Genomic DNA, 16,791 nt, shown 5'->3' with positions numbered 1-16,791 from the left:
CATTCAACAAAGCTAATTGAGTCAAATGAAAGTCAACCACTTTCAACAAATCTAATTGAGTCAAATAAAAGTCAAACACTTTCAACAAAGCTTTTAGAATCAAATGAAAGTTAAATTCATTCAAACAAAGCTTTTTGAATCAAATGAAAGTCAAACACATTCAACAAAGCTAATTGAGTCAAATGAAAGTCAAACACATTTAAACAAAGCTTTTTGAATCAAATGAAAGTCAAATGCATTCAACAAAGCTAATCGAGTCAAATGAAAGTCATACACTTTCAACAAAGCTTTTAGAATCAAATGAAAGTCAAACATATTCAAACAAAGCTTTTTGAATCAAATGAAAGTCAATTGCATTCCACAACGGTAATTGAGTCAAATGAAAGTCAAACACTTTCAACAAAGCTTTTAGAATCAAATGAAAGTCAAACACATTCAAACAAAGCTCTTTGAATCAAATGAAAGTCAATTGCATTACACAATGCTAATTGGGTCAAATGAAAGTCAAACACATTCAACAAACATAATTGAGTCAAATGAAAGTCAAACACATATAAACAAAGCTTTTTGAATCAAAGGAAAGTCAAATGCATTTAACAAAGCTAATTGAATCAAATGAAAGTCAAACACATTCAAACAAAGTTTTTTGAATCAAATGAAAGTCAATTGCATTCCACAATTCTAATTGAGTCAAATGAAAGTCAAACACATTCAACAAAGCTAATTGAGTCAAATGAAAGTCAAACACATTCAAACAAAGCATTTTGAATCAAATGAAATTAAAATGCATTCAACAAAGCTAATTGAGTCAAATGAAAGTCAAACACTTTCAACAAAACTAATTGAGACAAATGAAAGTCAAACACATTCAAACAAAGCTTTTTAAATCAAATGAAAGTCAAATGCATTCAACAAAGCTAATTGAGTATAATGAAAGTTAAACACTTTCAACAAAGCTTTTAAAATCAAATGAAAGTCAAATACATTCTGTTTAGGGTATTTTTACCCCGCCATGTGGCCTAATCGGAGGGCGACACGTGTCAGCCCAAGGATAGTCCAAAGTGGACCATTCCCCGCTTGGCACGTGTCATCCCAGATATTTGGGAAAATGTCGGCCTTCAGGCCCAAATCCCGAGAAAGCCGTAGAACGGCGCAGCCCCCCAATGATTAGGGTTTGATACCCTAATCAGGGGCACAATTCCCAATGACCCTATAAATAGGGAGATTCCCCTCTTTTGGAAAAAGGGTTCACATTTTAAGGTATTCATTGAAAACCGTCCCTTTGATAGAGACAACTGAGCTTGGAATCCAAGCAGATCCACACCTTAATTTCCGCGACTTTTACTCTACTTCAAGTTACTAACTTGAGCGTTGGAGGCGGAGCACCATCCAACCGGTGTCTCCGTTAATTTTGCAGGTACAGAGCCGGCGGGATCAGTCTTCGAGTTGTAACTCTCCCGAGGGACAAAAAACCCCAAAACATTTGGCGCCGTCTGTGGGGAGAGTACCTCAAGATGGTTCAAAACTCTGTACCGATTCTCAACTCTACCTCTCTACGTCCGGGTACCCAGACGGGTAACTTGGATGACTTGCAACCGGTTATTCAACCGCTCGGGTTCGAAACTCCTCAGCCTCCACCTCAGCCTCAGCCAGAGGTATTCACTGAGGAGGAGGATGAGGAGGAAGACAATGATGTTGAGACTTACATCTCTAGGGATGGATCTCTCATCTCTAAATCTATTCGTTCCAGGGATCAACTGGAGCGAAATGAAGACCAGGCGGGCCCAAGCAGGCGCCCACCTGGAAGGCCAGACGGGGAAACCCAGAAGGCCAAAGGTCAAGCCCCAGTCACCCGAGATGAGCTCATGAGATTCATGACCTCTTTCAAAGGTGAAATCAGGGCTATGATCAACAAAAACAAGGCAGGCTCTAGCAAGAGTCAGCCGGCTAAACAGACTCCCACTTCTGGAAAGAAGAAGAAGCCGGTCAAGGACAGGCAGCCAACTCCTCATCCAAAGGAGAAGGCAGCCGCAACACTTGACTGGTCTAAGATTCTGATGCCCCGGCGACCCCGGCCGGAGGCACAAAATGCGTCTACCTTCGATGCACGACAAGTCATCGATCGAAGGAGGCGGCAGCAGTCTGAGTCAGCTTCCACTTCGAGCTTTCCAGACAGCTTCAAGCAAGTTTCTGCAAGGAACTCTGTGTCCTTGCATGAGAGTCGGACGGGCGGTAAAACCGTCAACACCGAACCTCAGCTGATGATAGGGTCTATACCATACGCACCCCAGGCGCAGTATGGGCAATATGGCCTCCAGTTCATGCAGCCACCTCCTTTTGGAGGTCAGGCAGCATATACTCCTGCCCAGCCTCTGGACTGGCAGCTTCGGCTAATGAGGCTAGGCGAACAGCCGTCTGCCTTTGCAGCCAATATAACCGAGGCGACTCAGCCGACCAAGGTTAAGAATGTTTTGGTGGGCACCTATGATGGTACCACCAACCCGGAAGACCACCTGATGGCATATACCAACCTCATGTGCTTACAGGGGTGGGACGATGCCACCTGGTGTCGTTGTTTCCCGGCTACACTGAAGGGCATTGCCCAGCAGTGGTTTGGAAACTTGCCAGCCGGTTCTGTTGATAGCTTCAAGAGGCTAGCCTTCTTGTTTGCTACCAACTTCTCAATGAACATTCCTGCCAAGAAAACGAGCCTTGATTTGAGCACCGTTAGGCAGGGTGAGAGAGAAGGGCTACGCGCCTATGTCAGGCGGTTCAACCTGGTTAGAATACAGATCCAGGGGCTGTCTGACGAGGTAGCATTCACAGACTTTTTCAAGGGTCTGAGAGACGGGTCGGCTTTTAAGTTCGACCTTGTCAGAAAAGGGGCATTTACGCTACAGGCGGCCCTTAGGGAGGCGGAAAGCTATATACAGGCTACCGACCTCTGCACGCCTGGTAGCCATTCAGACTCCAAGAAGTCTGACAAACAGAGAGACAGCCGGCCAGCTCAGCCGGGTAATAAAAAAGAAAAGAGCGGAAAGAGAAAAGAAGTCTGGGCGGTCAGCGATTCTGAGCAGCCGTCCCAGAAGAAGAAGAAAGAGTTTAAACCGTACGTCCCCAAGTACGAGTTTAACAAAGACCGTAACTCCATCCTCATGGAGGTAAAGGACCGGCTGTCCATTGAGAAGCCGAATCCATTGAAGAGCTCCGTCCAGTCACGGAACAAAGATAAATATTGCCAGTTCCATGAGGGGGTTGGCCATGACACCAACGACTGCTTTAGTCTGCAGCGGACGTTGGACCGTCTGGCTGACAAAGGACTTTTAAAGTCCTACATTTCTAAGTCCCCAGCCGGGGCAAAAAAGAAGAGCAAGGGTCAGTCCTCCAAGGCTACCCAGCCGGCTAGTAGTTCGGATACAGATAAGGATCCGGTCTACACTATAGCAGGCGGATTTTCATGTGGTGGCCCTACCATCCGGGGCACCAAGAGCCATCTTCGAAAGATGGACAAGGATGATGATGAGCAGGCGTCTGCCTCCTCCACCTTCCCAGACGTCCTCATAACTGAGAAGGACAGGGGTAGCGTCCGCCGTCCGCATGACGACCCGGTCGTCATTGAATGTAAGGTTGCCAACCAGCTGGTTGGACGGATCCTTATTGACACCGGCAGCTCGTCGGACATCATCAGCCTCCGGTGCCTGCAGAAGCTGAAGTACAACTCCAGCAGCATGCATCCGGTTACCCACCCCTTGGTCGGTTTTGGGGGTGGGATGGTCTACCCAGCCGGCAGAATTGATTTGCCCATCCGGCTGGGAGAAAAAGGCCAGGGACGGCATGTTGTCGTCAGGTTCTTGGTCGTGGAGGAGTTGACCGCCTACAATATTATCCTTGGTAGGCCAACCCTCAACGAAACCAAGGCGGTGATCATCCCGTCTCTCATGCTTGTCAAGTATGAGCGGGATGATGGCTCTGTTGGTTCCCTGAACGGGGATCAGAAGACGGCTCGGGAGTGTTATCTCTCAGCCGTTAAAGATACTGTGGCCTCAGACGGCCAAGGGAAGGAACCAATAGACCTTGACGCTGTCAACCCTGCCCCACCAGCCGTTGGTAAGAAGAGAAAAGCGCCTCTGCTGGTGGAGGTGAAAAAAGAGAAAAAATAGCAATCACTGACCAGCGAACGGTCAGAAGAGCTCCGTCCCCAACCGGCTGGAGAACACATTGATCTCGTTCTGGACGACAGCCGTCCAGAGCGGACGGTGAAGGTTAGGACGGCTGCTAATGCTGCTCTGGGTGCAGACTTGCACCTTCTGCTGAAAGAATTCAAAGACATCTTTGCCTTTGAAGTGGAAGAGATGCCAGGCGTCAGCCCGGATCTTGCTGTCCACAAACTCGCCGTGGATCCCAAAAAGAAGCCCATCCGGCAAAAGAAAAGAAACCATGGTGAGGAAAGAAGTCAGGCGGCAGCTGCCGAAATCAAAAGGCTGCTAGACGCCAGGTTCATTCGGCCCTGCAATTTCCCCGACTGGGTGGCCAATGTGGTCCTTGTTAAGAAACCGAATGGGACCTGGCGCATGTGTGTTGATTACACAGACCTCAACAAGGCGTGTCCAAAGGACAGTTACCCGCTTCCAAAGATCGACAGTCTGGTCGACTCTACAACCGGTCACGCCTTGATGAGCTTCATGGATGCCTACTCCGGCTTCCATCAGATACCCCTCTGGAAAAAAGATCAAGAGAAGACGACCTTCGTCACTGATTTGGGGTTATTCTGTTATACTGTGATGCCGTTTGGCTTGAAGAATGCGCCTGCCACCTTCCAACGAATGATTAATACGGTCTTCATCAATCAACTTGGGAGGAATGTGGAGGCGTACATTGATGACATGATAGTCAAATCCAAGCAACAGGCGGATCACCTTGCTGATCTCCGAGAAACATTCACCACCCTCAGGCGGCATAAGGTCATGTTAAACCCCAAGAAATGCGTCTTTGGTGTTGAGTCTGGGAAGTTCCTCGGATTCCTGATTGATCAAAGGGGGATAGAGGCTAACCCCGAAAAGATACAGGCGGTAATTGACATGAAGTCACCCCGTTCTGTCAAGGAAGTCCAGAGGCTGACTGGTTGCCTGGCCGCCTTGGGGAGGTTCCTCAGCCGGTCAGGTGACAAATGCCTTTACTTCTTCCAAGCAATCAGGAAGAAAACCAGGTTTGAATGGGGAGACGATGCTGAGACGGCATTCCAGAGGCTAAAAGAGCGTTTGCACTCTCTGCCTAGGTTGGTCAGTCCTCTACCTAGGGAGACGTTGTATATGTATTTGGCCGTCTCAGACCATGCTCTCAGTGTCGTTCTCCTTACTGAGCGAGACGGCGTTCAGCTCCCGGTTTACTTCATTAGCCATGTTCTTAAAAATGCTGAACTCCGGTACCCCCTGGTTGAAAAATTTGGTCTTGCTTTGTACATGGCATTCAAAAAATTGAAGCCTTACTTTCTATCTCATCCGGTGGTAATTTACACCAACCAGCCACTCAAGCGGCCAATGACTACCTTGGAGTCATCCGGAAGAATGCTAAAATGGGCTATTGAAATGCAAAGTCTTGAAATCACTTTCGAACCAAGAAAGGCAGTGAAAGGTCAGGCGTTTGCCGACTTCATTGTGGAAATGACCCGTCCGGTGGCTCCGGATAATCTTGATCAGGTTTGGAAAGTGTATGTAGACGGGAGTTCTACGAAGAACGGCTGTGGTGCAGGCGTAATTTATGAGTCTCCTGAAGGGGACAGATATGAGTATGCACTACGGTTCAATTTTCAGGCCTCAAACAATGAGGCGGAATACGAAGCCCTGCTAGCCGGAATCCGTATGTGTAAGGCGGCAGGGGCAACAAAAATTGACGCCTACTCAGATTCGCAGTTGGTCGTTAGCCAGTATCAGGGAACATATGAGGCAACTCACCCGGCTATGATCAAATATCTTCAGGCGGTCAAAGAAGAGGCTGGGTCACTTGAGGAGTTCCGGCTGAATCAAGTGCCCAGGTCTGACAATAACCAGGCGGATGTGCTATCGAAGCTTGCATCTTCCGCCTGCCATGATACGCCTCGGTCAGTCTTCTGGGAAGTACTTGAAAAAAGAAGCATCTTTGAAAATCCCATTGGAGTCCTAGACCGAAGCTCCACCTGGATGGATGGCATCCGGGCGTACCTCTCAGACGGTACGCTCCCTGATTCGCCACAGGAGGCAGCCGTTCCGAAAAAGCGAGCCGCAAGCTTTGAGTTGAGAAATGGAGAACTCTTCAAGGCGGGGTTTCTTAAGCCTCTATTGAAGTGTGTAACCCCAGAGAAGGGGAAGGAAGTTCTCGAAGACTTGCACTCGGGATTCTGCGCCTCCCACATAGGCGGCAGATCTCTAGCCGTCAGAGTCAGACGGCAATACTTTTGGCCTACTCTAGAGGCAGACGCCAAGGAATTGGTGAGAAAATGTGACAAGTGCCAGAAATTTGGCAAACTTATTCACCGCCCGGCTACTGATCTGACGGTCATCCACAGCCCAATTCCGTTTGCAAAATGGGGCATGGACATTTTAGGTCCTTACACGCCTGCGCCAGGCGGTAAGCGTTATATCTTGGTGGCTGTGGATTACTTCACCAAGTGGGTAGAGGCTGAAGCGGTAAAGAATATCAAGACATCAGACGTCATTTCCTTCATCTGGAAGAATGTCATCACCCGGTATGGGGTACCTATGTCCATGGTGTTTGATAATGGCCCTCAGTTTGAGACGCCTCAGCTAAAAACTTGGTTGGGAGATCAAGGGATCTCAACCTGTTTCGCATCAGTCGGCCGTCCCCAAGCAAACGGCCAAGTTGAAGCCTTCAACAAGCTGATCTCAGACGGCATAAAGAAGAAAATTGAAAGAGCCGGTGGCTTATGGGCTGAGGAATTAATCCATGTCCTATGGGCCATCCGGACAACAGCAAAGGGGTCAACCGGAGAAACCCCATTTCTCATGGTTTACGGTGCTGAAGCCGTCTTGCCCATTGAACACTATGAGCAGACTCTCAGAGTCATGTTATATGATGAAGAGGCAAACTGGGAGGCAATGCGCCTGGCATTGGATTCACTTCCAGAGCGTAGGGGCAATGCCGCCTTGCGTCATGAGATTTACCGACTGAGAATGACAAGAGCCTACAACAAGAGAGTACACAGGCGTCCCTTGAAAGTGGACGACCTAGTGTTACGGAAAATGGAGGCAACCGGTAGGGCTAATGAGCTTGGAAAGCTAACTCCTAATTGGGAAGGCCCCTATCGGATTTATGAAGAAGTAAGAGACGGCACCTATCGCCTGGAAACTCCAGACGGCAGGCGCCTGCCTAGAACTTGGAATGTAGATAATTTGAAAAAATACTACTTCTGAGATTTTGTAATTTTTGTAAACAAGAAGCACATTAATGAGAAGTTGCTTTCTGTTATCATATTTTGTTTCCCGTCTGAACCCAGATGGGTCACCTGTTTGTTTTTCTAAGTTTGACACTTGGAAATTGAATTAACGTCTGATTGACGAAGAGGCCAATGGCCAGATAAGTAAGCTAAGCATAGAAACGCTTAGTGGCTATACAGCCGGTCTATATCAAGACCAGAGGCCAATGGCCGGATGGCTACTTCGACCTAAATTCGCCTGTCCCAACATGGACAAAGGCGTCCGGCGACACCCCTCCGGGTGCAATCGTCGCAGAGAGAAGCCAACCTGCTTACTCTACGTACCTATGCAGGCGGCCACAATTGGATGGCTGAATCAGCCATCCATAGCCGTCTGACCTGAGCAATCTAAGGAACGACCAAGTTTTGATCACCGGATGTCCAAAGGACATCAGCCGGTGACCGACTGAAGTTCCTACTTAGATTACTTTTTGAAATTATACAAGTCCCCCCAATGGGGTAGAAGGACATTGAAAGTATAATTGGATTACAATCACCCCAGGCGGCATTTGCCTTCCTGCACCATGAAGGGTCAGGCGGCCATTTGCCTCCTACCCCCAGGCGGCATTTGCCTTCCTGCACCATGAAGGGTCAGGCGGCCATTTGCCTCCTACCCCCAGGCGGCATTTGCCTTCCTGCACCATGAAGGGTCAGGCGGCCATGAGCCTCCTGCCCCCAGGCGGCATTTGCCTTCCTGCACCATGAAGGGTCAGGCGGCCATGAGCCTCCTGCCCCCAGGCGGCATTTGCCTTCCTGCTCCATGAAGGGTCAGGCGGCTCTATTTGCCTCCCTACCCTATCAATGCAGACGGCCACAATTGGACGGCTGAATCAGCCATCCATAGCCGTCTGACCTGAACTGTCTAAGGAAAGAGCAAGTTCCGGAACCCGGATGTCTAAGGACATCAGACGGGGACCGGCTGCATTTCTTACTTAGCGTTTTTATTTTTAAATTGTACACATCCTCATTTGGGGCAAAAGAGTTGTGCAACGGCTATTTAAATTCTGCTCAGACGGGCAACACCGTCTAGCTAGAAGCTGAAACGCCTGTTAATGTACGGCTGTGTACTTGGTTTGGGGCAATCACTACTGTGATTGATTGACTTACAAACGTATCATGCTCTTTGCAGCATCAGACGTTCCCAAGTCAATCAATCAGCTTCACTTGAAACCAACCACACAGCCGTCCAGGGGCAAGACCAGCCGCATACTTTTGATAAGTTAGGCGGAGAAAATTGCAGCCGCATACTTTTGATAAGTTAGGCGGAGAAATTTGAAATGCAAAAATTTGAAAGCTCAAACACAAGCGCAAATTAATAAAACCGACTCAGTCGGTGCATTCATAAAAGATTTCCGTCCAACCAAACGGCTGGATGGATCAATTGTTATCAAATATTGTTTGCAAGATCCGGCTCCTCAGCCGGTAAAAATACAAATATACTCGGCACGCAGGCCGGAAAAACAAAGTGTTTGGCATACTGCCGCAGAAAAACTAAGGCTTGGCGCACAGCCGCTGAAGCTACTGCCCTGCAGGCGGCCCTTCCTGGTTCCTCTCGCCCTCCTCAAGGATTTCAACGTCTGGGGCTTCTGGAGTTTCAGGCTCCGGTTGTTCCGTCTCAGCCCAGGCGAGGAAGGACTCAGGCTCTGGCTCACCTCTCTCTCGCAAGTAGACGACTTCGTCAGCATACTTGTGAGCCAGGGCCCAGACGCCGTAATCCTTTCCAAGATTCAAGGCATCCCAGGCGATCTTCATCATGGCCTCATTATCGGCGGCCATCTCAGCAACCAGACGGTCTTGCTCCGCCTGGAGGGTTGCTCGGAAGTTCTCCTGAGCTTTAGCCGCCGCCTCCTCCATCTGGGATATCTTCTTCTTCAGATCATCATTCTCTGAAGAAGCTCCTTGAAGAGCCTGGAGGTTCTCTTGGGCCTTCTGGAGGTCCTCCTTCAGCTTAGGGAGATCCGCCTCCGCCTGCTTCTGGGCCGCCTCTGCAGCCTCGGCCCTCTGGTTGGCCGTCTGCAGTGCCGCCTCCAGCTCTTGAATTTTGGCCGCCTGCGTCATTTCGGTTGCTTTAGTTTCAAGGTCGTTAATTATGGTTGAATGCAAAGCAACATCATTGGCAATGGAGGCGGACTCCTTGGCCCGTCTTACCTCATCCCGTTTGCGGGTGTAAGGGCGCTTGAGACCGTCTACCCGCAGCAAGGCCTACAAAAAATAAAGGTTAAGGATGCAGGCGGGAAAGAGTGTAGAAATAGCCATTGAAAAAATTGGTTAAGTGTACTACCTCCGCCAGAAGGGTGACGATGCGTTCAAGATTGAACGTCTCAATCCCTGGGATAGCATCCTTATCCCGTTTGCTTACAGCGCCCAGCATGGCCCTGGCATGCTTCTGGACGTCTGGCCAGCGAGGCGATTGATCTGCATCACAATCAGCATCAGATTGGGTTACTAAAGCAGCGCCTATCTGGTTCCGACCGTCTGAGGATGACGTTTGCTGGGAGTGTGATTTCACTCGCAGCGGCCATCCCAGCTCAGACGGGGATTCAAAGGGATTCTTACCTGCAGAGCCGGCCAGGCGGGAGCCGCTGGCAGCCGTTGAAAGCCCCCCGGTTGCAGGAAGAGGACGGGCCAAGTCTAGGCCAAGAGAGCCTGACACCTGCTCATTCTGCAGAGGAGGCGGCCTTTTTAGAGGACTTGCTTGGGTTTGAGACGGGGGTCTCCTCCCTAGCCCGTTTGAGATTCCTCTCAAACGTCTTGTCCACCTTGCCTCCCTGAAAATACAACAACTTAATGTCAGCAGACGACGTGAGGAAACGTTGAAAGTTAACTCAAAAAGCAGGTCAGGCGTTTACCTTGGCCCTGAGCTCACGCGCCTGGGCTTCCGCCAAATCTCGGCGGATCTGGGCAGAGGACCGTCTGGGTGTCTTCTCTTCGGGCAACATGTTTAATGCTTCTCCTGCAAGGTCAGACGGAAAACAGTTAGAACATTAACAAGAAATTCAATTTCGACACAAAAGTACCCTAGACGGAAATGATTCAGGCGCATACTTCTATCAAACATGTGCCCTAGCCCGCAGGCGGCTAGGAAGCACTCGTCCCTGAACCAGGCGCTCTTTGGGATCCAATTCTTTGGAACCTTTATTACTTCCCCGGTTGACAGGGTTGCGTCTGTGAGGCCGAAGAGATCAGCCTCAATTATTTTGTCGAAGTCCTCATCCGGAATTCGAGGAAGACAGCACTTCCGACCCATAAGGTCAGGCTTCTTATTGTACAGACGGAGCTCGTAGTTCTCCCGTCTGGTGGGAGCCGTGCACAGGTAGAACCTGTGTTTCCAGCCGTCGAATTTGGAAACCTTATCCAAGGTCATCATGTATTGGGGGAGTGTGGACAGAGTATACCACGCTCTGAACCCGCCTGGGTTGCGGCTGAGATAGTGCATCTTGGCAAACGCCTCCCAGCCGGGGTGAACCCCTTGGAATTCACAGGCGGCAACGTACCCCAGAATGTTTGCCCAAGAATTGGGGGAAAGTTGCCAGACTCCGAGGCCGTAGCCTCTCAAAATTGCCTTCACCGCCTGGTGAAGGGGGAAGCGAAGACCCGCCCTGAACGCCGCCTCGTAACAGCCGAAGTAGCCGTCTGCGTTGCGTTCAGTGTCCTCCCAAGAAATGGTGCCGTCTGGGGGAGGCACCCTTATCCTCCACCCGTCTCCCATTGGGTGGGCTTTCAGGAAATTTGGAAGATTTTTCTCCATCAAGTCAATGTCTTTTGAGGAGACGTGGATTTTGAAGGGATCATCTTTCTCCTTCCACGTCTTCCTCTCTTCTTCCTCACTATCCTCAAGCGGGGGAAGATCGTCACTGCTTTCAGAGGAAGAGACGTCAACAACCCTTCTCGTCTCCTCCCCTGATAAAGAAAGAGAAACTGAGGCGGCCTCTTCCCCGCCTTGGTCATTTTCCTCTTCCCCGCTTTGGTCGCATTCCTCCAAAAAGGAATCAGGAGGAGTTGGGGGGCCGCGCGGAGGGGACCTTTCTGGAGCCATCTGGTGTCCAGAGCCAGACGCCTCCCCCTCAGACGCTTGTGCGCCTGAGTCGTCGCTCCTATAATTTGGATCTCGTGCCGTCTGCATAGTCCGAGCCATTGTGTCCTGCACAGACGCGCAGATGGTCGGAATCCAAGCATGAGGGTGGTCCCAACACCCTGAGACGGCACTACCAGTCCTAGACTCAGCCGTCCTTGGTGAACGGCTGGATCCTATCCTAGGCTGTGCCGTGTGTGTTGGTGATGAATCCATTTATTGTAAGGAATATATACAAACGGAAAAATGAAAAAAGAGCTGAAAGAGTCAGAGACGGTACCTTTAGATTTGATATCTGAAGGTAGACGGTTCCGCCTGTGTTGGTGCGTCTGGGTTTCTTCAAATATGCGCCTGACTCAGACGGATGACTTCTGTTCTCTCTTTCAAGATTCTAAGTTTACTCTGAAATTTTTGTGAAGTGTGGCAAGATTCTGAGGGTAAACGGCTATATATAGAGGGTGAAAGGAGGGGCAACTTCGTAATTTACCCAGAAGTTAAACAGTAATTTTTTGGCGGTAAATTTACCATCGTTCAGCGAGTGACATGTGTCACAGATGCCACGCGGATTGCCACGTCACATCTGTGAGGGGCAAATGTTTAGGGTATTTTTACCCCGCCATGTGGCCTAATCGGAGGGCGACACGTGTCAGCCCAAGGATAGTCCAAAGTGGACCATTCCCCGCTTGGCACGTGTCATCCCAGATATTTGGGAAAATGTCGGCCTTCAGGCCCAAATCCCGAGAAAGCCGTAGAACGGCGCAGCCCCCCAATGATTAGGGTTTGATACCCTAATCAGGGGCACAATTCCCAATGACCCTATAAATAGGGAGATTCCCCTCTTTTGGAAAAAGGGTTCACATTTTAAGGTATTCATTGAAAACCGTCCCTTTGATAGAGACAACTGAGCTTGGAATCCAAGCAGATCCACACCTTAATTTCCGCGACTTTTACTCTACTTCAAGTTACTAACTTGAGCGTTGGAGGCGGAGCACCATCCAACCGGTGTCTCCGTTAATTTTGCAGGTACAGAGCCGGTGGGATCAGTCTTCGAGTTGTAACTCTCCCGAGGGACAAAAAACCCCAAAACAGAATGCAATTGACTTTCATTTGATTCAAAAAGCTTTTTTAAAATGTAATTGACTTTCATTTTATTATAAAAGCTTTGTTGAAAGTGTTTAACTTTCATTTGACTCAATTAGCTTTGTTGAATGCATTTGACTTTCATTTGATTCAAAACGCTTTGTTAGAATGTGTTTGACTTTCATTTGACTCAATTTGCTTTGTTGTATGTGTTTGACTTTCATTTGACTCAATTAGCATTGTGGAATGCAATTGACTTTCATTTAATTCAAAAAGCTTTGTTTAATTGTATTTGACTTTCATTTGATTCTAAAAGCTTTGTTGAAAGTGTTTGACTTTCATTTGACTCAATTAGCTTTGTGGAATGCATTTTGACTTTCATTTGATTCAAAAAGCTTTGTTTGAATGTGTTTGACTTTCATTTGACTCAATTAGCTTTGTTGAATGTGTTTAACTTTCACTTGATTCAAAAAGCTTTGTTTGAATGTGTTTGACTTTCATTTTAATCTAAAAGCTTTGTTGAAAGTGTTTGACTTTCATTTGACTCAATTAGCTTTGTTGAATGCATTTGACTTTCATTTGATTCAAAAAGCTTTGTTTGAATGTGTTTGACTTTCAGTTGACTCAATTAGCTTTGTTGAATGTGTTTGACTTTCATTTGACTCAATTTGCATTGTGGAATGCAATTGTCTTTCATTTGAGTCAAAAAGCTTTGTTCGAATGTATTTGACTTTCATTTGATTCTAAAACCATTGTTGAAAGTGTTTGACTTTCATTTGACTCAATTAGCTTTGTTGAATGCATTTGACTTTCATTTGATTCAAAAAGCTTTGTTTGATTGTGTTTGACTTTCATTTGACTCAATTATCATTGTGGAGTACAATTGACTTTCATTTGACTCAAAAAGCTTTGTTTGAATGTATTTGACTTTCATTTGACTTAATTAGCTTTGGTAAATGTGATTGACTTTCATTTGACTCAATTAGCAATGTGGAATGCAATTAACTTTCATTTTATTCAAAAACCTTTGTTTGAATGTATTTGACTTTCATTTGAATCTAAAAGCTTTGTTGAAAGAGTTTGACTTTCATTTGACTCAATTAGCTTGGCTAAATGCATTTGACTTTCATTTGACTAAAAAAGCTTTGTATAAATGTATTTGACTTTAATTTGATTCTAAAAGCTTTGTTGAAAGTGTTTGACTTTCATTTAACTCAATTAGCTTTGTTGAATGCATTTACTTTCATTTGATTCAAAAAGCTTTGTTGAATGTGTTTGACTTTCATTTGACTCAATTAGCTTTGTTGAATGTATTTGACTTTCATTTGATTCTAAAAGCTTTGTTGAAAGTGTTTGACTTTCATTTAACTCAATTAGCTTTGTTGAATGCATTTGACTTTTGTTTGATTCAAAAAGCTTTGTTTGAATGTGTTTGACTTTCATTTCACTCAAATAGCATTGTGGAATGCAGTTGACTTTCATTTGATTCAAAAAGCTTTGTTTGAATGTATTTGACTTTCATTTGATTCTAAATGCATTGTTGGAGGTGTTTGACTTTCATTTGACTCAATTTGCTTTGTTGAATGCATTTGACTTTCATTTGTTTCAAAAAGATTTGTTGAATTTGTTTGGCTTTCATTAGACTCAATTAGCATTGTGCAATGCAATTGAACTTCATTTGAGTCAAAAAGCTTTGTTTGAATATATTAAACTTTCATTTGATTCTAAAAGCTTTGTTGAAAGTGTTTGACTTTCATTTGACTCAATTAGCTTTGTTGAATGCATTTGACTTTCATTTGATTTAAAAAGCTTTGTTAGAATGTGTTTTACTTTCATTTGACTCAATTAGCTTTGTTGAACGTGTTTGACTTTCATTTGACTCAATTAGCATTGTGGAATGCAATGGACTTTCATTTGATTCAAAAAGCTTTGTTTGAATGTATTTGACTTTCATTTGATTCTAAAAGCTTTGTTGAAAGTGTTTAACTTTCATTTGACTCAATTAGCTTTGTTAAATTCATTTGACTTTCATTTGATTCAAAAAGCTTTGTTTGAATGTGTTTGACTTTCATTTGACTCATTAGCTTTGTTGAATGTGTTTGACTTTCATTTGACTCAATTAGCTTTTTTGAATGTGTTTGACTTTCATTTGACTCAATTAGCATTGTGGAATGCAATTGAGTTTCATTTGATTCAAAAAGCTTTGTTTAAATGTATTTGACTTTCATTTGATTCTAAAAGTTTTGTGAAAAGTGTTGGACTTTTATTTTACTCAATTAGCTTTGTTGAATGCATTTGACTTTCATTTGATTCAAAAAGCTTTGTTTGAAAGTGTTTGACTTTCTTTTGACTCAATTAGCTTTGTTGAATGTGTTTGACTTTCATTTACTCAATTAGCATTGTGGAATGCATTTGACTTTCATCTGATTCAAAAAGCTTTGTCTGAATTTATTTGACTTTCAATTGAATCTAAAAGCTTTGTTGAAATTATTTGAATTTCATTTGACTTAATTAGCTTTGTTAATTGCATTTGACTTTCATTTGATTCAAAAAGCTTTGTTTGAATGTGTTTGAATTTCATTTGACTCAATTAGCTGTGTTGAATGTGTTTGACTTTCATTTGACTCAATTAGCATTGTGGAATTCAATTGACATTAATTTGATTAAAAAAGCTTTCTTTGAATGTATTTGACTTTCATTTGATTTTAAAAGCTTTGTTACAACTGTTTGACTTTCATTTTACTCAATTAGCTTTGTTGAATGCATTTGACTTTCATTTGATTCAAAACGCTTTGTTTGAATGTGTTTGACTTTCTTTTGACTCAATTAGCTTTGTTGAATGTGTTTGACTTTCATTTGACTCAATTAGCATTGTGGAATGCAATTGACTTTCATTTGAGTCAAAAAGCTTTGTTTGAATGTATTTGACTTTCATTTAATTCTAAAAGCTTTGTTTGAATGTGTTTGACTTTCAGTTAATTCAATTAGCTTTGTTCAATGAGTTTGACTTTCATTTGAGTCAATTAGCATTGTGGAAAGCAATTAACTTTCATTTGATTTAAAAAGCTTTGTTTGAATGTATTTGACTTTCATTTGATTCTAAAAGATTTGTTGAAAGTGTTTGACTTTAATTTGACTCAATTTGCTTTTTTAAATGCATTTGACTTCATTTGATTCAAAAAGCTTTGTTTGAATGTGTTTGACTTTCATTTGACTCAATTAGCTTTGTTGAATGTGTTTGACTTTCATTTGACTCAATTAGCATTGTGGAATGCAATTGACTTTCATTTAATTCCAAAGCTTTGTTTGAATGTATTTGACTTTCATTTGATTCTAAAAGCTTTGTTGAAAGTGTTTGACTATCATTTGACTCAATTAGCTTTGTTGAATGCATTTGACTTTCATTTGATTCAAAAAGCTTTGTTTGAATGTGTTTGACTTTCTTTTGACTCAATTAGCTTTGTTGAATGTGTTTCACTTTCATATAACTCAGTTAGCATTATGGAATGCAATTGACTTTCATTTGATTTAAAAAGCTTTGTTTGAATGCATTTGACTTTCATTTGATTCAAAAAGCTTTGTTTGAAAGTGTTTGACTATCATTTGACTCAATTAGCATTGTGGAATGTGTTTGACTTTCGTTTGATTCAAGAAGCTTTGTTTGAATGTATTTGACTTTCATATGATTCTAAAAGCTTTGATGAAAATGTTTGACTTTCATTAGACTCAATTAGCTTTTTTGAATGCATTTGACTTTCATTTGATTCAAAAAGCTTTGTTTGAATGTGTTTGACTTTCAGTTGACTCAAATAGCTTTGTTGAAGGTGTTTGACTTTCATTTGACTCAATTAGCATTGTGGAATGCAATTGACTTTCATTTGATTCAAAAGGCTTTGTTCGAATGTCTTTAACTTTCATTTGACTCAATTAGCTTTGTTGAAAGTGTTTGACTTTCATTTGACTCAATTAGCTTTTTTGAATGAATTTGACTTTCACTTGATTCAAAAAGCTTTGTTTGAATGAGTTTGACTTTCATTTGACTCAAATAGCTTTGTTGAATGTGTTTGACTTTTATTTGACTCAATTAGCATTGTGGAATGCAATTAACTCTCATTTGATTAAAAAAGCTTTGTTTGAATGTATTTGACTTTTATTTGATTCTAAAAGCTTT

This window comes from Chenopodium album, chromosome 20, assembly GCF_948465745.1.
Source record: "Chenopodium album chromosome 20, dcCheAlbu1.1, whole genome shotgun sequence".
In the NCBI taxonomy this organism is placed as follows: Eukaryota; Viridiplantae; Streptophyta; class Magnoliopsida; order Caryophyllales; family Amaranthaceae; genus Chenopodium; species Chenopodium album.
The sequence above is the reverse complement of the archived record's forward strand: the minus strand, read 5'-3'. Positions refer to the sequence as shown.